General features: G+C 43.9%; 1 pseudogene across 1 annotated transcript; it reads right to left on the reverse strand.

Annotated features, from left to right (window-relative positions):
• Window positions 1-730: 730 nt before the first annotated feature.
• On the reverse strand, window positions 731-5,707 carry LOC147450092 (protein TORNADO 1-like; annotated as a pseudogene). The gene is made up of 6 exons (XR_015189094.1): window positions 5,199-5,707; window positions 4,105-5,093; window positions 3,741-4,014; window positions 2,548-3,658; window positions 2,397-2,461; window positions 731-2,000 (listed from the first exon to the last, which is right to left on the reverse strand). The product of XR_015189094.1 is annotated as a protein TORNADO 1-like (transcript).
• Between the last annotated feature and the right edge of the window lie 18,226 nt (window positions 5,708-23,933).

Genomic DNA, 23,933 nt, shown 5'->3' on the forward strand with positions numbered 1-23,933 from the left:
ACCGGCCATCGGCCAACCGACTGGTTGTTTTCCGACCACTTTCCGACCGCCGTCCGGCCATAATATTCCGGCGAAAAGGAATATTCCGGCGAAAAAAAAAGTCTCAGGGACCTCCGCCCCCGAGGCCTTTAAAGTTGCCCCTAATTCTTGTCCGTGAAAATTTTGGTTTCCGGTGAGTGATTTTCCTTCACGCACGATGGCTTCTCCTCATAATGGGGGCTTTACAAATGTGCGCTTTTACCACAAAAAATTACAAGGGTAAATCAGGCTCCATACTTAACAACAACCTTCGCCCTGTTGAAACCTACAGCTTGATACCGACAACTCTCTGTTCGCACCACCGGCAATAGATTCACAAAGGCAATAGAGTCGATTTCAGAGCAAGAACAAGTGGGAGGCTAAATGCACTGCCAAATAGAGCCTACTACTGTGAGTGACGGCGCTACAGTAGACAGGTATGTCGACCAATTGAGCCGCTACTGACGAAGATTAACGGGTCTGCTGACGGACGAATGACGCTTGTGTACTAAGCTTGAGCGCAAACTGTTGAATGCCGTGGGTTGTTGTTAGCGTGAACTGTAGAACACTGTTGTAGTAGGGCATACCTTGGGTACTAACGTCCCCCCCCCGGCTGCCCATCACCTGGGGGAGACTATGGATCTAGGGTTTGCAAACAAGACAGAGAGAGAGAGAGAGAGAGAGAGAGAACAATCTATGAAAAACAAAAAGCTCAATCATGATAGTGGTATTTTTTAAAGCACATAAAAATTTAATTCTAAAATTTTATTTATGTTGCATTAGCAAAAAGATAAGTGACCTCTAAGACCTTAGCCCTTTGGGTAGGTCAAATAGAGAAGAAAAGAGGAGAGATTTACAAAGCGTCTCCAGACAAAAGTTGGCACTCAATTGAAGGGAGAGAGAGAGGGAGAGAGAGAGAGAGAGAAGAAGAGAGAGAGACACTATGGATTAAGAGATGAAAAACAAGGCGTTTATAGATGGATATTGGCACTGCTTTTCACTTCGCTTTGAGAGAGAGAGAGAGAGAGAGAGAGAGAAGAAGAAGAGTATCTTAACGTCGTAGGAAACTATCCCAAGGAACCTTAAAGATTGATCCGACGAGGAGAGTTGAACTCAAGACCTTTTATGTGTGTGTGTGTGTGCGCTAGAGAGAGAGAAGAAGAAGAAGAGAGATTATAGATTATAGAAGAATTAAAAAATTAAAATTTTGAAGGGTGCTCCGTTGTACACGGACTGAAATGCCCTCGGCATACACCCTCCTTTTCTGTCGAAAGGCAGTGCCAAGAAATACCTTCTAACAATTTGAAGGGTGCTCCATTGTACAGGGGTTGAAATTACCTTAACATATACCCTCCCTTTCTAGAGAAAGGCTGTGCCAACAAGCAAAGACGGAGAGAAGAAGAAGAAGGGGAGAGAGAGAGAGAGAGAGAGAGAGAGAGAAGAAGAAGCTTTTAAGGAAGAGAGAGAACTGACCTGCCTCTGAGTCCAAAGAAGAGTTGGCGAGCTTTTTGTGCAACAAAACTCTAAGGCACGGGCCATAAGAGGCGAGTCAGCAAAGGAAGCTTGTGGAGGATCGGTTGGAGCTGCCCCCGCCATTGCAGGGCGGGGGGAAGGGATTGTTGTGCATGGCGCCATGTTGAATTTAGTCTCACATGTCCTTAGCAGCTTGGAGCTCCTAATTGGTACTTTCAAAACAGTCAAAATGGACTTAAGAAAACAAGAGCTCCTAATAGAGCCTTGCAGAATGGTACATCATATACAGCAAGGAAACTCCCCCCTTCCTAGTTTGCTCCATATCTAAATTGATTGGTGGAGTCACCCTAGGGATTAACATCGTTACACGCGCATGTTACAGGCTCTCTTGTTCGAAGTAAAATGTCTTGCTGATCAGCCATGGTATTGAGTTCCTTTATATGACTCCCAATTCTTGGCACTATGATCAAACCAGGGGAAGCACATGTACTTCTTGATTTAAAACTGTCCTGGAGAAAGAAAGAAAGCTTTTATTAACGTCTTCTTCTAAAGGCCAAACTCAGCCTATGAGACACATCAATGTACATATGTGAAATATCAATGCCCTTGATAAGAGGAACACTATAACCTTTCTAAGAAACTAAAATCTCTGCTCTTTAGTCTTGAACTCTACTCCCTTCAGAGGGTTGTGGTTTCAAGTCTCTTTGAGCGAAAAGGAATGCTTCAGATGATACAGCATGCAGCCTCTTGTGAACTAAAAGGCCTATCAGCAAACGTTTCTGGCACTATCTCAGTTCATGTGGGGCAAGGTTCACCTTCTGAGTAGTGGTTGTCACACACCCATGCAACTGCTGAATCAGCATATCGAATACGACGGAGCCCGAAATGTGCATGGATCTGCTTACCGCTATTGCAATCGTACTGAAGGAGGACATCAGAAAGCCATTGCTGGCCGCTCCTTAAATCGATCCTGCAGCATTGCAACATTTTAACACTTGAAATGAGTCCTCAATGTAGTGCTGAGAATCCAATGGAATGAAAAAGAGCATGCCATACCTAGCGGAAGGGCCAAATTCGGGATCATCTGCAATATCAGCCAGTACTTTAGTGAAGTCAGGAATGAGGTCATTACAACCAGCAGCAATATGGGCACCAATCTTGGTTGCTGCATATGCGACCTTCAAGAATCCATTGATGTAAGGTAGGCCACGCTTGAGAAGCCCATTGTTGAGTGTCGTTATGCTTAAACCGCTCTGCCCGTCCACCAAATGAGCTTGTTCATGACGGCATTCGCATAGAAGTTCCAGCTGCAACTTGTGGAGACCAGGAACCATTCTGCATACCACTCTGCGCACAAGCCCATGATCTTCAGTTAAAACAAACATCCTTGGGAGCTTGCCTCCTTCTCCCTCCTTTACAAATGTGAATAGCTCGCGTAGTCTTGGAAGTACGGCACTGCGCAGGTCTTCAACTCGCCGAGACAGGCGCTTCATGCCCGCCTTTATCTCCTTTACATCCATTCTCATTTCACAAGTCATTTTATAGCCAGCCTCCATCAAGTTGTGCAAGGCCTCCATCTGCTTCTGGGATTCGGTGGTACCAAACTCGGGCTTCTTTTGTTTGCTACTTTTCTCTTCAACAGGTAGATCCACGACATCTTTTGCAGCTTCACTCAACACTCATGTATGCTCCCATAATCTTGACAACTTCTGCCTCCCCCAACAACCTCACCACATCATCGTCTACCAAGGGCTCAGTCTGCCAGTACAATTTTAGTACCATCACCTAGAAGCTTTGCCCCATTCTTCTCTAAATGTTCCCTCATAATACCTCTCAAAACTTGTATGGGAATGGCTTGTCTTTGGCTTGCCTCCACAAGTCCTCTTATACAGGCTGGCTGTATCACAGAATGCATGAGGTCAACTCCCGGAATCCCTCTGGGGTCTGCAAACACCTTCATCATTTCAGCTATCACCTTCTCATGGACCCACTCCAAAGCTTCTTCTGATGTGCGTAGAGAGCAGACCAAAATGTCTATAAAGTTTTCTCTTCCTTCCAAGGTACAGAACTCTACGAGGACTCTTGAACCTGCTTCGGCAAATGCCATGACGTCCTGCTGAAGGTCCACATTTATTCCATTTTTGGTGAGCATGTTGTGAAATGTTACCTGCAAAACTTCAGAAAAGCTAGTTAAAAGAGCACTCTTTCTCTCTTACTCCAGAACATAAAGATGAGATCATGAATTTCACCTGGAGCCGGGGAAAAATTCCTGGTGTAAGGAATGTGCGTTTGGAATCTCTCACGGTCAATCTTCTCCCCACATATGATGGGTTGCATCCATCAAGCTTCAAATATTTCTCTAGCAAAAGGCCCTCCCTAACCTTCCCACAAAGACTTGCTGGAAGGAAAATGTCAGAGTCTTCTTGAGTATAATCTTTGGGGCAAGCTAGTTGCAAACCAATCAACAGCTTCACTAAATCACCTCCTGCAACCGCTATAGATTCCTAATTATTGTGCGCTTTCCTGAAAGGTCAACATACAAGATTATACTATCATACTCATAGCTATACACGGAGACACACATGGGCAACTTTAACAAATGGCTCCATGTACCTGGTCCTTGAAAACCTCCACTTGCTACCATGTCCCAAGCTGATCAGCTCCTCCTCTAAAAGACTCTCTAAGTAACGGAGCCTAAAAAAGCCGTTAGACAACTGTTGAGTACATGTGCCAGCAGACTTAACATCAAAGTGTAAAATGTCTCCCATGATCTTTTGACAAAACCACTTTGTATCCATGACCACAAGCGCAAGGGTTGGTAAAAAAATCACATCCCCGGAACTGTTAAGAGAGCGTGCAACTGCCTCACACATCTCTTCATGGATGTCCAACTCCTGATGGGTTAGGCAAAAGAACCTCTCTTTGGTAATCAAAGGAGGGATCTTCCCTTTTCGAGTCCAACCTACAAAAAGGTTTCTTGCATCGTCACAAATACTAAAATCATTAAATGCCTCTTCAAGGATAGCTTTGGTGCACTTTAAGAGATGAGATCCGAGCCTTGTCACAGTCTTGGGATCCATGGCATCCACCTGGAAGAACCTTCCATGTCCAAATGAATATACTCTTCAAACTCCACTTGTAGTGACTCAAAATCAGTTTGTAGCTCTGCTTTCATGTTTGGGAGACCAAGATCTGCCCTCGTCACCGCAACCAACACGTTGGGTTTGAGGACATTGGATTTGGGAATCTTAGAAGCTAAGAACTTAAGCCAATACTTGAAATCATCCATGAAATCGTCCAAGCGCTTCAAAACTAATCTACCACTCCGTGCATCTCGCAAAAGTTGGCCCTTTTCATTTGTTTTGAAGGGATTCCAAACAAACAAGAACAAAGAGGGAATGGCAAGATCACCCAGATCCGGAAGCATGCTGTCATGGAAAGAGTGATATTCCAATTGGCCAGCCATGTCCCATATTGAGATCCTCTGATGATCTAGTTGGCTTTTGATGATGGTTACATCAATGCCACGTGTTCGCTCAGATAATTTCCTATCTTTGAGGCGTGACCATGGGTGAAGTGAGCCTTTGCTCCTGAGGTCTTTCCTGCAACGCAGAATATGAAATGAAAGAAAAGTGTGTCAGTACACAAGGCTGTTAAGAAATAAAGCAAAGCAACTAGTTGCTTGTAGATACTCTGCGTGCGCATACCTGAGAGGGGAAGGCCACATAGGTAGAGCCGAACAGTGGAAGGGCGCACTTGCTTGAAACCCTCAGCCTTGAACAACCTGGTTCGATTGGCTTGTTCTGCATTCTTCTTGAGCTGTGCAGCAATTACATCATCATATGCTAAGGCCGTGCCATCAAATCTTACTTGGTGAAGAGTGCCATGTCGTCTGAGGCCATCAAGAACTGCCTTTCAGGCGTCATCACCATTTAGCAGGTGCAGCAGATGTGGAGGTGGAAACTGAGATTCAGAAGTACTGAGAGAGAGAGAAAAGACAGAGAGGTTAACTGAGGATTACTCTCAAAAGCAGAGGAGAAAAGATGAGTGATCGCGTTAAAGGACGAAATTGGGGTGATTCCGAAGAGAGTTAAGGATGTGAGGGAAGGGTGAGATGCAAGAGCCCTTGCTGGAGCTTCCCAGACTAGATCGTTTTGGCAACGTGACATATTGACAATGGCGAGGGAGTGGAGGAAGGTGCAGGTTTGAAATTAGGCCTCTTGGGTATCCATCTTGATGCTAAGATCATGTCTACCACCCAGAACTGTTACAAGGAGGTGAGTGAAGTTGGGGGAGGCGAGTAAGACTCTGCAGAAATGAATTCTACCCAAAAACTTAGGATGGACATAGAAGAGGCAGAGAGTGGTGACAGGCGGAATGGTAGCAAGAAGGTCGCGGTTCACGATCTCTTCATACTGCGCTTCAGAAAGGAAGAAACACAGAGCATCGACGCCCCATTGTAGAGTGGGATCTTCAATGACATGGATGAGGTTAGGAGTGCCTGCATTCCCCGCCTGCGCAGGTGAGAATCCATTTGCTCGTATGTGCTTCACCAAATAAGGATCCCACCCAAGAGCTGAGGGAATAGTGCTCGCATTCGCAAACAACGCATCGTACAAGGCAAGAATGATGACCTTGAATCCCGCAGCCGTTATACATCGTTCGTCTGCGTCATCCGCGTCCCATGTTTCTCTTGTTGACCTTCGCCGGTGTCGCTAGTGAGGTCACGCATGCATCATTTCTCAAGTTAGGCTGGGTTCAGACGATGCCGGTGGAAGAAAGCCAAAATCATGCAATCTTCCAGGCGGAAAGTGGGAGAGAAGGAAGCTTCCACCGGGCAGGTGTTCACAAGGCGAGGCGGAATTGCTCAAGGCTGTCAGGAGCTCTTGCGTGCGTGGATGCTGAAGATTGGGTAGGGAGCTGAGCTGGAGGACGGAAGGAACTTCGGGGGGGGGGGGGGGGGGGGGGTCGAAAGATCACACAGGGGTGGCGGAAGAAAAATCATGTTCCTTTGCCGTGACATGGAGCAGATTTTATAGTCTTCCACCGCCCTGTCTGAACAGGATACTCCACCTAGCCGAAAATTATTGGTTGACGCCTATTGCCATCGCGCCTTGTGAACCCAGCCTTAGTAGTAACAAATATGTGCCTGCAATTTCAAAAAAACAACTCAATGGAGAATAATTCAAGATTCTCCAAGCCAAAACTGTCGATTGGCTTCAGCTTTAACTGCCACGAGGTCCCAACCATGGGATCAATGGTTCTTGTGCAAAATTAAGGGCGCTTGCAGCTCTCGACCGTCAATGTGTAAAAACTAAACTCGAGATCTCGAGTTTAGTTTTTATGTCGAAATCTATTGTTTTAAGTTTAAGTTTATAAAAAAAAACATATCTATTTCAAGAAGGTGCATGCGGGCGTGATGGTTAAGGCCCCAAACTCTCAAGCTAGTGGTGAGGGTTCAAATCTCGGCTGGGGAGAGGGGGGCATCCCGAGATTAGGCCCCGCGTGGCCGGTAAAACCTAAACTGGGGATCCCGAGTTTAGTTTTAACAGATTGATCTTTCATGGACCATTGAACCCATGGTTGGGACCCCGTGGCACTTAAAGGGGAGGATTGGCTAGCTGCATGAAATAGAATCTAGATGTAACAGTCCTGCTAGAAATAGGAAACGGCAGTGACAGCTCTCTCTCTCTCTCTCTCTCTCTCTCTCTCTCTCTCTCTCTCTCTCTCTCTCTCTCTCTCTCTCTCTCTCTCTCTCTCTCTCTCTCTCTCTCTCGCATGAGTTCATGACGAGAGGCAAGGCGTCTTCCTGTTTCAAAGCACAGCAAGGATGAAAGGCAATCTCTCTCTCTCTCTCTCTCTCTCTCTCTCTCTCTCTCTCTCTCTCTCTCTCTCTCTCTCTCTCTCTCTCTATGTGTGTGTGTGTGTGTGTGTGTGCGCGCGCCTCTCTCTCTCTCTCTCTCTCTCTCTCTCTCTCTCTCTCTCTCTCTCTCTCTCTCTCTCTCTCTCTCTCTCTCTCTTTGTGTGTGTGTGTGTGTGTGTGTGTGTGTGTGCGCGCGCGCGCGCAAGGCGGACGTCTGCACGGCTCAGCCTGTCAGGTCAAGAGCTCGCCACAACAGTTGGGCTCTCTCCCTCTCTCTCTCTCTCTCTCTCTCTCTCTCTCTCTCTCTCTCTCTCTCTCTCTCTCTTCGTATGTGTCACGTGAGCCAACGTGGGTTTCATTGGTTTTGGTTGGGGGGAGGAATCTCCCTAATAAAATGTTTTTTAAGAGATGAACGAGTATGTCCCTATCACAAAGGTAACAATTGGGAGATCTATGTCAGGCCACAAATGAAAGCGTTGCACATCAGCAATCCACAGCAGAAACAATAGCATGAGTGGAGCTTCACAGACACATATAACACAAAATTTAGGTTCGTATAAATTTACGTTCTTGTGCTAAAAACAATGAGGTCCAATGATGAAACCACTAGAGGGTAATTAGAGAAATGTTGCCAACAACGCTTGAACACGAGATCTTGCCACAACGATTCTACCCCGACCACGCTAACCACACAAACATTCAAATGTTGGTGCTTCTAATCTAGATCAAGATCATTTTATTATTTAGGGGTTGATGGGTCTTTCAATAGGGACCAGCCTTTTTATTGGCACCTTTATCCTAGGCTTGCTAGTGGCGCTTATAGAGGACCCTCAAAAGCGATTGAAAGAGCTCCATACCTTATAACTAATTTGGTGCACAGGTTAACCTACCAAAGTTTGCACTGCTTCCATCACATCACCAAGGCCGTACATATGATCTGCTTACATTGGGGGAAGTTTGAGGTCATTTTTCCACTTTGTAAAAAATAGTAGAGAGAGTTTTTATTTTTGAAAATATGGACAACAAATTTAAAAAGTCAAAATTCGAGAAAAACCTCCATCCTTTTTTGGGTGCACTGGATGTCACTTTTCGAGGGCTCACATGTAGTGTTGTTTTCAAATGTCTCCCTTTCCCAAAAGAAATCCCTCCCAAAGCACTTATTTTCTCTTTTGGTCCAAATTTAAAACTTCTCCATGGTCATTTTGTCATTTCTCTACGCCATATCCAACTCATCATCTTCCTCCCCATATCCAACCTTGGACCTTGGTATTGAAGCCATGAATCCGCTTAGGAGAGGTATCTATCATCTCCATGTTGAGTTGAAAGTTGAATGTTTTTTTATGCAAAAGAAAAATAGAGTTTGTGAAACTCCTCCTTCTGTCGTTGAAACAATGAGATCAGAGAGAAAGAAGCACATTGACTTATGAATAGATGGTAGATTGTATCCCATAGACCCACCACTAAAAGCACCCCACCATTCTTCACCTGCTCTTCATTGATGAAATTTATAGGAGATGGCATAAAAGGGCTATCAATCTATGCACAAAACCTTGTAGCAAAGAGGGACATTTTTAAGCCAGAGAACCATTTGCTACAACAATTCAAGGATTCTCTTAAACATCAACTTCAAGAAAACAAGGAAAAGGTAAAGAAATTATAATCACTATGGATACATCCAGGACAAAAAGGACAGAGCTTGGACTCATTGACAAGGTGGAGACTGCAATAGAAGAGTCAAAGCAGTGAGGTTAAATTTTCAAATTGTAGTCTTTGTTTTTCAAGTTGGCATCTTTGGGTGCTATAGTCTTAGTTTGTGTTTATCTTAGGTCCTTAGTTTAGCCAAATTGTTCACAAAGAAATATGAAAGGTGCATCACAATCATTTTGTGAAGTGATTCCACCTATTCATGTTGGGAACCTATTGAGCGAGAAAAGGTTTAAGAAGGCTAAGAAGAAATGCATCGACGGATTTTTTCACAGTTCTACCTTGGACAAGAATGAAGTTTAAGGGACTATGGATAAAGTTGGAATCAATAGGACAGATTACCAAAAGTTGTTCAAGATCATGAATAAAAACTTGAAGCATTCAAGATTGAAGGGCTCCTTGCTACCAAAGCCCTCAACTGTTCAACACGCAAGTCTGAGAATCCAATTTGAGGGTCATGAAGATGCTTGGAGAGCCTATCCACACCAATAATATATATATTGGTAAGAAGAAAGACATCAAGGTTAAGCGTTTCAACAATTTGTTCTTTGACTTGAGAGCTTTGCAGAGGACAATGATAAAATTTTATGATCTTGGGTGAATGGGGATGCATTTTTGTGATTAAATAAAATGAAAGTGAAATTGTGAAGGGTAGAAAAAATTGAGAGAGTGTCAATATTCCTCATGAATACAGATCTCTTGATACCAAAGAGAGAAAAAACACCTCAAAATTTTGTTGGAATTAGGGTTGCAGGAAAACACACACAGTTTGGAGAAGATGAAGGAAGCTCAAGGCACACAACAGAGAGTTTATTAGTTAGTGTGCAATGAAAAGATAGATAGCCCTAGAGTCATGGGCGTATATACAATGCACGGGGGGAAAAACCTCCTAAAGAGGGTAAAAATGCACCGGTGGTCCTTGTGTGTTCACACACATCACTACCACATGTATATGGTAACAAATCCCCCCTGGAGTGATGTGGTGAACGAGAGTTGGCACATGAGCAAAGGGAAGTGTCGTGCCCTGAGGACATGATCAGTCCACAAAAGGGGAGTAAGCCCAAAGCTTTGTGGAAAGCTTCGAGCTTCTCACGAGACAATGCCTTTGTGAAAAGATCTACAAGGTTGTCCTATGTTGGCACATAAGTCAAGCTGATCTCTCATGTTGAGAGCCTCTCCCTGACATAGTGGTAATGCACCTCAATGTCCTTTGTGCGAGCATGAAAAATTGGGTTCCTCGCAACTGCCAATGCGCTCTGACTGTCAGTATAGATAGTGTTGGCAGTGTCCTGTCCAATACCCAAATCATTCATAAGGCATCTAAGCCATACACACTCAACCGTAGCTGTGAAGATTTCCCTGTACTCAACAACTAGAAGTGGCCACAGTAGGTTGCTTCTTGCACAACCATGATATACATGAACTGCCAAGCATGAAACAAAAACCACTTGTGGACACTCGCGTGTCAAAACACTCAGCCCAATCTGAGTCCGAAAAATCATGTAAGTCTGGCGGTAATGATCCCCCCTTGGGTTAAAACGAGCCAAGATGTAAAGTGCCGCTAAGGTAGCGAAAAATCCTCTTGACAGCCTACCAAAGCTTAGACCCTAGGTTATGCATAAATCTGTTGACCTGTGAGACTACAAACTGAATATCCGGCCTCGTGTTGCATACATAAATGAGGCATCCAACAACAGTTTGGTAAAGAGTGACATCTGCAGGATCACCATCATCATGAAGACTCAATTTCAAAAACATGTTTCCATGGGAGTGGCAATAGGTTTGCAATCCTCAAGTCCAAACTTACATAGCAATGTCTCTATGTAACTTTTCTGACAAAAGCCAATACCACCATCACACTGCTTAAATTGTATACCCAAGTAATGATGCAACAGCCCCAAATCTTTTACCTTGAAAGTAGCATTCAGATCAGCCTTAAATTCAGCAATATATCTCTCATTTGGTCCAGTGATTAGCAAATCATCTACATAAAGAACCACAATGAGAAGTACATCACCCTCACGCTTTACATACAATGTGCTTTCTGTTGGACTATTACGAAAGCCTCGTTTGACCAAATGAGTGTCAGCTTTCTCATACCAAGCACGAGAAGATTGCTTCAACCCATACAAAGCCTTCTTACATCTACACACTTTGTCCTCTTGTCCTTTCTTGACAAAACCGCAAGGCTGTGTTACATAAACTTCCTCAAATATGTCACCATTCAAGAAAGCAGTAACAATGTCTGATTGATGTACATCCCAACCAAAATGAGCTGCCAATGCACATAGAAAATTCACAATAGTCAGATGATAAGTGGGAGCAAAAGTCTCTTCATAATCTATGCCTTTTTGCTGTGCATAACCCTTTGCAACAAGTCGAGCCTTATGGCGATCAATCTCACCATCCGGCTTGCGTTTCAACTTGTAAACCCACTTTGTACCAATGGCCTTTTTGCCAGGAGGCAAATCACATAAATTCCATGTGTCATTTTCTATGAATGCATCATATTCTGATTGCATGGCAGCCATCCAATTTTTTGAATTTTGTGCTTCATCAAAAGACAGAGGTTTCTCAACATCATGTAAGCTAGACACACCCAGAGCATAACAATTTGATGCATAAGATGCATGGCAAGAGCCTGAACGAGTATGACTAGACAAAGGTGCATCCAATTTACTTTCACGCAATGTATGCACCAGCCATTTTGGCATACCTCTAGACTGCTCATTTCAGCCCTTTCCTCATCAATTACATCATGTACATCTGCATCAGTAATAGGCTGATCAGTAACATATTCGGAAACCCCCATAACTGTACATTTGCCTCATTGGAATTTACATTCAAACTTTCACCACTAAAAAGAGGCAACAAAAAGTGTCATAAATGTCCTGTGAGCTTACATTATTATCTCTAGTACATGACAGCAAGGGGGGCTGAACAGAATCTGCCACAAACACTACATCCCATGAAACCAGAATATGCTTTGTTTGCGGATGATACAACCTGTAACCTTTGCTTTCAGTGTTAAGTATGGAGCTTGATTTACCCCTTGTAATTTCCTGTATTAAATACGCACATTTATAAGGCCCCCGTTATGAGGAGAAGCCATCGTGCGTGAAGAAAAATCACTCGCTGGAAACAAAAATAACTCACCGAAAACCAAATTTTTCATGTTCGCCAAAATATTTCTTTTTTTAGAATATTATGGACGGACGGCGACCGGAAAGTGGTCGGAAAATGACCGGTCGGTTGGCCGGTAGTCAATGACCGGTGGCCGGTGGCCGAATTCAATGGCCGGTGGTCAAATTCAAAGGCGGACTTGTCTTCTCAAGGCAGCCACACATGGGGGGATTAGAGAGTCAGATTTGGACTTATCTACACAAGGACGGCTACACATGGCTGCCCCTCATGAGAGAGGGTAGCCCTTTTGGCCTATAAAAGGAGGCCATTTCTACACACATTTTATAGTGTGAAGTTGATGTAACAAGGTGGGTGTGAGGTGGTGAGAGTGAAACAAGGCGGGAGCTCTATTAAGGGAATAATCCCTTTGTAACCTACGTCTTGTTTGAAGTACTAAAGCCATTAAGTGGCTGCTTTCCCGTGAATGTAGCTCACATTGGGTGAACCATGTATATCGTGTGTACTCTCTCTCTCTCTCTCTCGCTCTCTCTCTCTCTCTCTCTCTCTCTCTCTCTCTCTCTCTCTCTCTCTACTCTATAATCTCTTGTGTGTGAAAATTATCTCTCTCCATTAAGTAATCTACTCAATTATCTACTTAGCTACGTCATATTTCCTAACAACTGGTATCAGAGCAAGGTTTTCTCATAGCTAAATTATCTCAAGGAAAGGATTCCTTGAATTGAGTGGGAGTAATGGCGGAGGAAGGGAAGCTCAAGATCGAGAAGTTCAATGGTAAAAATTACCAACATTGGAAGATGCAGACTGAAAACTATCTCCACCAGAAGGACCTTTATTTGCCACTAGGTGGTCTTGCAAAGAAGCCCACAACGATGGCAGATGAAGCATGGATTGTCCTTGACCGAAAGGCACTGGGAACAATCCGGTTAATCTTGGCGTCAACAGTGACCTTCAACGTCTCGGAGATTAAGACCACGGAGGACTTGATGAAGTCACTTGATGACTTCTACGAGAAACCATCGGCATCCAATAAGGTATTTCTCATGAAGCGCTTTTTCAATCTAAATATGGCAGAGAATGGTTCAATTGCAGAACACCTAAATGACTTTAACACAAACATAAGTCAGCTTCGATCGGTGAAAATCAATTTCGACGACGAAGTGCGAGCTCTCCTGATACTATCATCTCTACCGGATAGTTGAAACAGCCTTGTGATGGCTGTAAGTAATTCTATTTCTGGCACAAATACTCTTAAGTTTGATGATGTTGTGGGTGTTCTCCTAAGCGAGGAAATGCGAAGGAGAAGCATGGGAGATGTTACCATATACATGTGGTAGTGATGTGTGTGAACACACTAGGACCGCCGGGGCATTTTTTTCCTCTTTAGGAGGTTTTCCCCCCCGAGCATTGTATATACGCCCATCACTCTAGGGCTATCTATCTTTTCATTGCACACTAAGTAATACACTCTCTATTGTGTGCCTTGACCTTCCTTCGTCTTCTCCAAGCTGTGTTCTGCAACCCTAATTCCAACAATTGGTATCAGACCAGGTTGCGTCCTCCCGGGCTTAGTCGCCAGCTGCTCCAGTACACGCCTGCTCACTTTATCCGATTTCAGTGAGCTTTGGCGAGCGTTCGCAGATCGACAAATACTTCGGGTGACCACGTAGAGCTCGGTCTGCTCATATTTTCGATTTGGGCTCATTTCGGCCTCCGTTTCCACCACAGGCAGTACTGCACAGGCTATTTTGTCATTTTGTGTAGAGTTTCTGTCAGTGCCGTTTTTTGCATAATAGGTTCCTTACAGTCTTCTACGGTTTCTGCTATATAGTACGTGTTGTTCCCGCTCCATTTCTCCTATTTTCGAGCAGTTTTCACATCAGGTGCAACATTTACCATGGCTGACAACAACAACACAGATGTGTTTCAAAATGTTTGCTGCTGAGGACAGGTTGGATGGGGACAACTACCCTATGTGGGCTTATATGATGCAACATGTTCTTGTGTCAAAGGGCGTCTGGAACATTGTGCAGGGCATTGATGTACATCCTGGTTCTGAGGATGTAGGCGATGTTGAGGATGTCGCAGGTCTTGCTGCAAGGATTGCTGCTGTTAGAGTTGTTTTGCCTACGGCAGAACAAGCTCGTTGGGATGTTAAGGATGCGCAGGCTCATGCATTAATTGCGTTGTCTGTGAAGCCGACCATTGTTCCTCACATCCGTTTAGTAAAATCTGCAAAACAGGCTTGGGATATTTTGGCTAGTCTTTATGCAACTCGCAATGAGGCTAAAATTGCTTTGCTGCGTAAAGAGTTAGAGTCAAAGATTATGCATGAGGAAGATGATATGGACACTTTCCTTGCTAGTGTCAAGGATATCAATGAGCAACTCATTTCTGCAGCAGGTGAAGTCATTTCAGATAGTTCCCAAGTGCGGACTGTTCTTGATGCCTTACAAGATTCTTACTAGACTTTTGCTAGTACTTGGAGACTTATGACCCAAGGAAATCCAGAAGTTGTCAAGTTTGATGCATTATGCACATTGATGTTGCAAGAGTCACTTTCCAGAAAAAACAGGACTAGGCAGCGTGCAGTTGAACAGGCTTTTATTGCTTCTCAAAGAAAGGGTGGTAACAGCAATGCAGCCACTTCTTATGGTTCTGCTGCGAGCAGCAAAAATACTGTTCCTAATGCTTCTGCTGGCAGCACTTTGTCTAGCAATTTTGGTGATAAGGGCAAAAAGAAGATGCGTTGCCATTATTGTAAAGCTAATGATCACTTGATCAAGCAGTGTCCTAAGTTGAAGGCAAAAGAGGCTAAGAAGAAAGAGGGTGGTTCCACTGCAAATGCTGGCTCCACTACAAATGCAGCCATTGTTGAGTCTTCTGTAAAAGGAGACTGTAATGCTGATGTTGATGGAGAATGGGCTTTTAGTGCAGAGTACACTTACAATCCTGCTGTCCATGATGCATGTGTGTGAGTTGCTGCAGATTCACATGTGTGGTATTTCGACAGTGGTGCTACAAAGCACATTACCTCACATCGTGAATTGTTTACCTCTCTCGAGTCTGTCCCTCATGGGAATTCAGTCACTTGTGCCAACAATGCCTCTTATCCAGTTCAGGTAGTTGGAAAGATTGTGCTTACTGCTGCTAATGGCAGTTCTTTCACACTTGTTGATGCACTTTATGTACCTGGGATCAAGAAGAATCTCTTGTCTGTATCCGCACTTGCTAGACTTGGACTTGTAGTCAATTTTGTGGATGACAGATGTACAGTTCATGATCTCAGTTTTGGTGATGAAATTGTTGCATCTGGCCTTTTGTGCCGTGGGCTGTATAAGCTCACTTTGTATGACAAGTGTGGACAAAATTTTGCAAATGCTGTTGCAAATTCAAGGGCTATTTCAGATACAAAAATTTGGCATGTACATTTTGGTCATCTGAATTTTGCCAGTTTGCTGCGTTTGCAGAAATCTGATATGGTTGCTTCTTTGCCGCCTCTTGAAGCACCTGTCAAACATGTTTGTGAAGGCTGTATTTTGGGTAAGATACAGCGTTCTAAATTTCCAAAGGATGGTTCAGTTCGGGCCACATGCAGGTTGCAGCTTGTGCATAGTGATGTTTGTGGGCCCATACAAACTCCGTCCTTGGGCAATACCTGTACTTCGTGACTTTCATTGATGATTACTCCAGGCATGCATGGGTATTTCCGCTTAAAGAGAAGTCCGAAGTTTTTATGTGCTTCAAACAATTTCTGGCTATGGCTGAAAATGTCTCGAAATGTACTATGGGCACCCTCCGTTCCGATCGAGGGGGGGAGTATATGTCTCATGAATTTAATGCATTTCTGGCTAGTCGTGGGATAAAACACCAATGTACAGTGCCTTATACACCTCAGCAAAATGGTGTTGCTAAGAGGAAAAACAGGTCACTTACGGAAATGGCACGATGTATGGTCAAAAGTCAAGCTTTGCCGCATTCTTTTTGGCTTGAGGCCATCATGTGTGCCACTTATGTACTTAACAGGTGTCCTACGAAAGCTTTGCATTCTGTTACTCCATATGAAGCATGGCATGACAGAAAGCCTTCTATTGAGCACATGCGTGTTTTTGGCTGTTTCGCATATGCTTTGGTGCCACAAGTGCAGCGCAGAAAATTGGATGATAAGGCTGTCAAATGTATTTTTGTTGGTTATAGTGCTGAAAGAAAAGGTTACAGGTTGTATCATCCGCAAACAAAACGTATTCTGGTTTCATGGGATGTAGTGTTTGTGGAAGATTATGTTCAGCCCTTGCTGTCATGTACTAGAGACAGTAATGTAAGCTCACAGGACATTTATGACACTTTGTTGCCTCTTTTCAGTGGTGGAAATACGAATGTAAGTTCCAATGAGACAAATGTACAGCCTATGGGGGTCTCTGAAAATGTTCTAGATCAGCCTATTACTGATGCCGATGTACATGATGTATTTGATGAGGAAAGGGCTGAAAATGAGCAGGCTAGAGGTATGCCAAAATGGATGGTGCACACTTTGCGTGACAGTAAATTGGATGCACCTTTGTCTAGTCGTACTCGTTCAGGCTATCGCCATGCATCTTATGCATCAGATTGTTATGATTTGGCTGTGTCTAGCTTACATGATGTTGAGGAGCCTCTGTCTTTCGATGAAGCACAGAATTCAAAAAATTGGATGGCTGCCATGCAATCAGAATATGATGCACTCATAGAAAATGACACATGGAATTTATGTGATTTGCCTCCTGGCAAAAAGGCCATTGGTACAAAGTGGGTTTACAAGTTGAAACGCAAGCGGGAGGGTGAGATTGATCGCCATAAGGCTCGACTTGTTGCAAAGGGTTATGCACATCAAAAAGGCATAGATTATGAAGAGACTTTTGCTCCCACTTGTTGTATGACTACTGTGCATTTTCTATGTGCATTGGCAGCTCATTTTGGTTGGGATGTACATCAATCAGACATTGTTACTGCTTTTTTGAATGGTGACATATTTGAGGAAGTTTATGTAACGCAGCCTCGCGGTTTTGTCATAAAAGGACAAGAGGACAAAGTGTGCAAATGTAACAAGGCTTTGTATGGGTTGAAGCAATCTCCTCGTGCTTGGTATGAGAAAGCTGACACTCATTTGGTCAAACAAGGCTTTCGTAACAATCCAACAGAAAGCACATTGTATGTAAAGCGTGAGGGTGATGTGCTTCTCATTGTGGTTCTTTATGTTGATGATTTGATGATCACTGGACCAAATGAGAGACATATTGCTGAATTTAAGGCTGATTTGAATGCTACTTTCAAGATGAAAGATTTGGGGCTGTTGCATCATTACTTGGGTATACAGTTTAAGCAGTGTGATGGTGGTATTGCCTTGTGTCAGAAAAGTTACATAGAGACATTGCTATGTAAGTTTGGACTTGAGGATTGCAAACCTATTGCCACTCCCATGGAAACATGTTTTTGAAATTGAGTCTTCATGATGATGGTGATCCTGCAGATGTCACTCTTTACCAAAATGTTGTTGGATGCCTCATTTATGTATGCAACACGAGGCCGGATATTCAGTTTGCAGTCTCACGGGTCAGCAGATTTATGCATAGCCCAGGGTCTAAGCATTGGCAGGCTGTCAAGAGGATTTTTCGCTACCTTAGTGGCACTTTACATCTTGGCTTGTTTTATCCCAAGGGGGGATCATTGCCGCCAGACTTACATGCTTTTTCGGATACAGATTGGGCTGGTTGTTTTGACACACGAGTGTCCACAAGTGGTTTTTGTTTCATGCTTGGCAGTTCATGTATATCATGGTTGAGCAAGAAGCAATCTACTGTGGCCACTTCGAGTTGTGAGGCTGAGTACAGGGAAATCTTCACAGCTACGGTTGAGTGTGTATGGCTCAGACACCTTATGGCTGATTTGGGTGTTGGACAGGACACTGCCAACACTATCTACACTGACAGTCAGAGCACATTGGCAGTTGCGAGGAACCCAGTTTTTCATGCTCGCACAAACCACATTGAGGTGCATTACCACTCTGTCATGGAGAGGCTCTCAGCAGGAGAGATCAGCTTGGCTTATGTGCCAACACAGGACAACCTTGCAGATCTTTTCACAAAGGCATTGTCTTGTGAGAAGCTTGAAGCTTTCCGCAAAGCTTTGGGCTTACTCCCCTTTGTGGACTGATCATGTCCTTAGGGCATGACACTTCCCTTTACTCATGTGCTTGCTCTCGTTCACCCATCACTCCAGGGGGGATTTGTTACCATATACATGTGGTAGTGATGTGTGTGAACACACTAGGACCGCCGGGGCATTTTTTCCCTCTTTAGGAGGTTTTTCCCCGAGCATTGTATATACGCCCATCACTCTAGGGCTATCTATCTTTTCATTGCACACTAAGTAATACACTCTCTATTGTGTGCCTTGAGCTTCTGTGCGCTCCTTGCCGCAGTGTCGAAGCAAGGGCCTTTCCTAACACTGTGTAGGAGCCACAGACGGCTCCAAGCACACAACTAGCTTAACTAGTAAGCTCAAAAGAGGGCAGTGGTGTGTCACTCACCGCTCTATGCTCCTGCCGTGGAGGATTCCTCGCCGCGAAGAAGAAGGAGACGCTGCTACGTCGCGCTCAACCGCTTCACCTCCGTCGTGCCACCGCAATGCTCGATCGCACTCTCTCTCTCTCTCTCTCTCTCTCTCTCTCTCTCTCTCTCTCTCTCTCTCTCTCTCTCTCTCTCTCTCACACACACACACACACACACACACACACACACACACACACACACACACACACACACATACACACACACACAAGGAGGTGAAGAAGAAGAAGATGGAGATGGAGATGGAGCAAGAGCACTCTTCTATTGCACAAATGAGAGAATGAGTGAATTTTAGGTTTAGTTGGCTTTTATATGAGCTCACCCCATTCACACTTGGGCGCCCATGCTTAGCCAACTAATCCCTTGAATGTCCCAGTTAGAGTGCGCCTCTCATCGGCGATCACTCTTACCCTTTTCCTATTGGTCCGACAAGCCCGGTACCTGACTCTACCAAATACATAATACACGTCCGTCGTAGGTGATGGGGTGTCCGTGAGCCATGAGGGTTAACATGCCCCCCTTCCTGATGTAGATTTCGTCCTCGGAAGCTATTGAGTTGAAGCTCGTTCATCGAGGTGGAAGAGCATTTGAGATGAATTTCCTTAGCCTTCTTCAGTCACTGCAAAACCAAACAACATTGGCACAGTAATTGCATTCTCATAAGTGATTAAAAGCACATGCAGTTTTAGGTAGACAAATTGATTGGTAAAAGAATTTCAAACAATTTGTCAGCAATGAACATTAAATTGCAATGTAATCAAATGCATAAACAGATGTAAAGGTAAAAAATTAACAAGTCTGGGGTCGCTAATTTGACGGTCGAAAGGCACTAGAGATCGAATATTAATACCATGGGTAAGCTTCTTAATTTTCTGTGTCAATTAAGTTGTTTAATCGCGAGAGCCAAGTATTCATGTTCGAGGGCTGACTAGAGGCTATATCTAGAAGACCTTGTAGTTAAGCTACCATAAAAGGAATTTCTCATGAAATCATCACCTGACTGATTACTTTTTCTTTGACCTCCCAAAGTCTTTTCACAGTGATTCAATTTGATGTGTGTGCTTATTTTGTATGCCTTGCGTTTTTTGCTTTTCAAGGAAAAGCGCCCACACTGGGAACCTCTAGGGCTCTAGTACCATAGGCAATACATGTGAGTGAAGTACCAAATCAAGCTGAGATTTCTCTTCCAGCTTAAGATTTTACAGTGTGGCACTTTGATTTTTTGTTTGTTCATGTTCAGCATTTTAATTTTGTAACTTTGGGGGGTTATATAACACTGATACACCTCCCTAGGCTCATCACACTAGTTAACTCCCTTTATGATACTTAAGCTAAAGGTCAATAGGGTCAAGCCCACTAGAAAGCCCTAGTACATTTCACACAATGCTGCCTAAATCGGATTAAGAACCTAAGTAACCATTGATTATTAGGAAGGCATTCCCCATGGTATTAAGAGAAGATCTCTAACACCTAACTTGGTCAAACTAGCTGAGTCGGACTGCTTGATTTTTAAACCTAGACAAGTGATTATGACAAAAAATTACATTGAATTAAATGTTTGATACTAAGAAAATGCGATGAATATTAGGCTACCAATCACAATTAAAGCAGACAATCATAGATGCAAAAAAGATAAGGGGCAATGGTAATGGACAAGAAACACCTGTTTGTGTCGATTTCGTGCTTGATTTGAAGAGTGAGTCGAGATAAAGATTCCATGAAGGTCCAAATCCTATCAATAGCAACACGCTCCTGTACACACTAGGAAACAAAAGGAATACCTCCAGGAGGTACATTAGTGGGAAAAGGTACCAACACTTATTGAACACAACAAAAAACATAAGGAACCCTAACCTAATTATTTGCACTCCCCCTAGAGAGTCAAGGGAATAGGATATTGTAGAGGTTGGGGGGAAACCCTAAGGCTAAGCCCCTATCCTCGTCGTCGAGATAAACAAAGTCATCATCCATGAGACCATATGTGCCATCCGTGTAGTCCTGTAAATTTTCTTCTTCATCATAGGTGCCCATGTTTACTAATAAGGTCACTAGACGCCTATAGTCATCTTGGTCAAAAGGGTAGGCTTGTGCAATGGGAGAAACGCTCTCTACTAAGTATGGATCAGACGTGGTCAAGAGACGTATCAGCCATTCTAACTCCTCAAAATTCCTCTCACATGCTAGCGTACCTATCAAATCCCATTCACATGCAAGCACTGGAAAGACCATGTGAAATATTTGTGAAAAGTAACGAGGGTACCTCTCACCCAAGGCAGGAGTGGATGACTCTAGCGTACTAGCCATATCTGTACACGCAAATAGATGATGGTTAGAGTGCAAATATTACAAGGGTCGTGTTCTTGTGCATAATTTGTTTTTATGATTTTGTGTTATGGCTCTTGCTCTTTCACTTTTTTATCTCGTTTTTGTGAGTATAAGGCTTTATATATACATTCCCTAAGATTGGAGATTAAGAGGTCACGGAGAAAGGTTGAGAGGGAAGCAAGTGAATAATGGATGTCCACAAACACTCCCCCCTTCCTTGGGTAGATCATACCGTTTGAAATGATGTCGTCACCCTTTGAAACCAATTGTTCCAGTTGGTAATAGGTGAGGTTTTTGCCAGTAGTTTTCTATTACCCTAGGTGCCTCGTCAAGTTGCAAGGGTGGTAAGGTACTCTCCCAGCATCGAACTTGAAGTGGTTCATCAAGTGATTCTTGAACACTGGGAGGTGTGGATTCTTTTGTAGCTTCATGGAGGTCCACTACTATAGATGGAGGCTGTGTAGAAGCTTTTACCTCTATGGATGTATTACATGAGGAGCTAGAAGCTTCATGGAACTCCCCCCTTCCTGAGCTAGGTGGAATAAATTGGTTTTGCCTTGGAGCCCAAACTAGCTCTGGACTAGGTGTGTAGCATTCTGTGATCTTTCCCTTCCCACGGTCTGCCATTGGCTTTAGCGTTACACTGTTTGACTCATATGGGTTTGTTGTCGATAGGGAAGGACACATTTTACGTTTAGGTACCCAAATTTGCTCATTTCCATCATAGTAGCCTTGGGCTTCTAATAGTTGTTTTGGAATCCATCGTGGTTTGGTCTTGACTCTCCTAGAGCGCGCTCTTGGTTTTCCAGGGAAATTTTTTCTTGGAATGGATGGGAGGGTTGAGGTAGTTGGAAGTAAGGCCTTGGGGACCCATTGATATGTACTCTTAGGTCGTGCAGGTTGAGTACTTGCAATATTACTACTCGCTGCAACTACAAGTGTTGAAGTGCTAGGTTCATGGGTAGCTGGCAAAGACGAGTTAACCACCTTGGCTTGTGAATGTTGGCTATCCTTCAACTTTGCTAGAGTTTGCAACGTAGGTGACTTTGCTTGAATGATAGGGGTAAGAGTCGGTGGTCGCGTCGTGACACTACCAGTATCCCAATCAATAGTGCATTTGGTTTCCACCATCCACATGCGTCCCATGTTTACGTTGCCTTCCATAGTTCTGGCGGGCATGACTAGAAACCTCTGCACTATGCTTCCATTGTCATAGATAACAGGGGTCTGAAGGACTCCAAGAATAGCAGTTTTCTCTTTATTAATGCCCTTGACTTGCATCGTACTCGGGGATAGGGTCGGTTTCCCTAATTGACACCAAACTCCATAGGATAACAAATTGTGTTTAGCTCCCGTATCTAATAAGGCATTGTATAGTACTTTCCCATAGGGGCTATTTAGCTCAATTGGGTATCGTAGGGGTGGCTCAGATTCTAATGAGTCGTCATCTGTGTCCTCGAAAAATGCTTGCGTGATTCCCAGATTAGCCTCTCGTTGGCGTCTAAGACGTTGTTGTCGTTCTCGAGCCTCAACTCTTGCTTGGATTTTTTAAAGCTCTGCTTGTTCCTTGGTAGCCTTCTTTTGATGGATGGCTTGCAACTCTTCTTGGCTTAGAGGGTCATAATATCTTTTGAATTTACTCCCATTAAGGAATCCAATGGTTTCAACTCCATCTAGAGTCTCCACACGAATGGTACCTTGCGGGGTAATTTCACACACTCGATATGGTCCCTTACCAGCGTATTTCAATTTCTTCTTTTCATTACGTACCCCGTACATAAGAACTTTATCACCAACCTTGATGTCTTTATCCTTTAAATGGCTATCAAACGACTTCTTTCTCCTGTCCTTCTCCACTAGAGCATTTCGCACAGCTAATTGCCTCTCTTCATCTAGCCTTTCCAGGATATATAATCGCTCCATTAAGGGGTTACCATCCCAACCTTCTTGAGAAGCTACTCGAAGACTAGGAATGACAAACTCCCATGGCATAACTGCTTCTTGGCCTTACACCATCTTAAACGGTGTGCAATTAATAGCAACTTTATACGCAGTACGATAAGCCCATAAAGCTGATGTAAGCTTTAGGTCCCAATCAGTGCGATGAGCCTCAACTGTCTTTGTCAAAATGGAGATGAGAGTTTTGTTGGTACTCTCAGCTTGGCCATTTGCTTGGGGATAATAGGGTGTAGACTTGTGGTGAGATATCATGAAGTTTGATGTGAGTTCTTTTATTACTTCATTTATAAAATGAGTTCAATTGTCACTCACAAGTTCAAAGGGGCATCCAAAACGTGTGATAATGTTCTCAAAGAGGAACTTAGCTGTTGTTTTTGCATCCGCCTTCCGTGTTGCGTTTGCTTCAGCCCATTTGGTTACATAGTCGGTAGCCACAATGATATATCGTGATTGCGTGTTACGTGTGTTGGGGTATAAAGCCCAATGTGGTCGCCCAGGTAAGTGGGCGGGCCACCAGGTATGTACACATATTCTTTTGTTAAAACCTAATAAGAACTCACTGTGCTCTACACATTACAGTAGAGCGAGTTCACCATATCGTCGTGCTCTTCTTCTCGCACTCTCTCTCGCGTCGCACTTTCGCTCGTACTCCTTCAACTGGTATCAGAGCTCAGATTGAGGCTCGGGGCAGCACTGCAGGAGGCTAGAGTCACCAGCTCAGATTGGAGTGAAATTCGACAGGCAAAGACACGGCCCCAAATCACGTGGGGTAGGCCAAAGGACTCGGTGTTCTCGGAATTTCATTCTGAGGTCATCTCGGCCACCGTTCGGCTTCGACAAAGGTC

The sequence above is a fragment of the Adiantum capillus-veneris genome, chromosome 9 (assembly GCF_014529385.1).
Source record: "Adiantum capillus-veneris isolate H3 chromosome 9, ASM1452938v2, whole genome shotgun sequence".
Taxonomy (NCBI): domain Eukaryota; kingdom Viridiplantae; phylum Streptophyta; class Polypodiopsida; order Polypodiales; family Pteridaceae; genus Adiantum; species Adiantum capillus-veneris.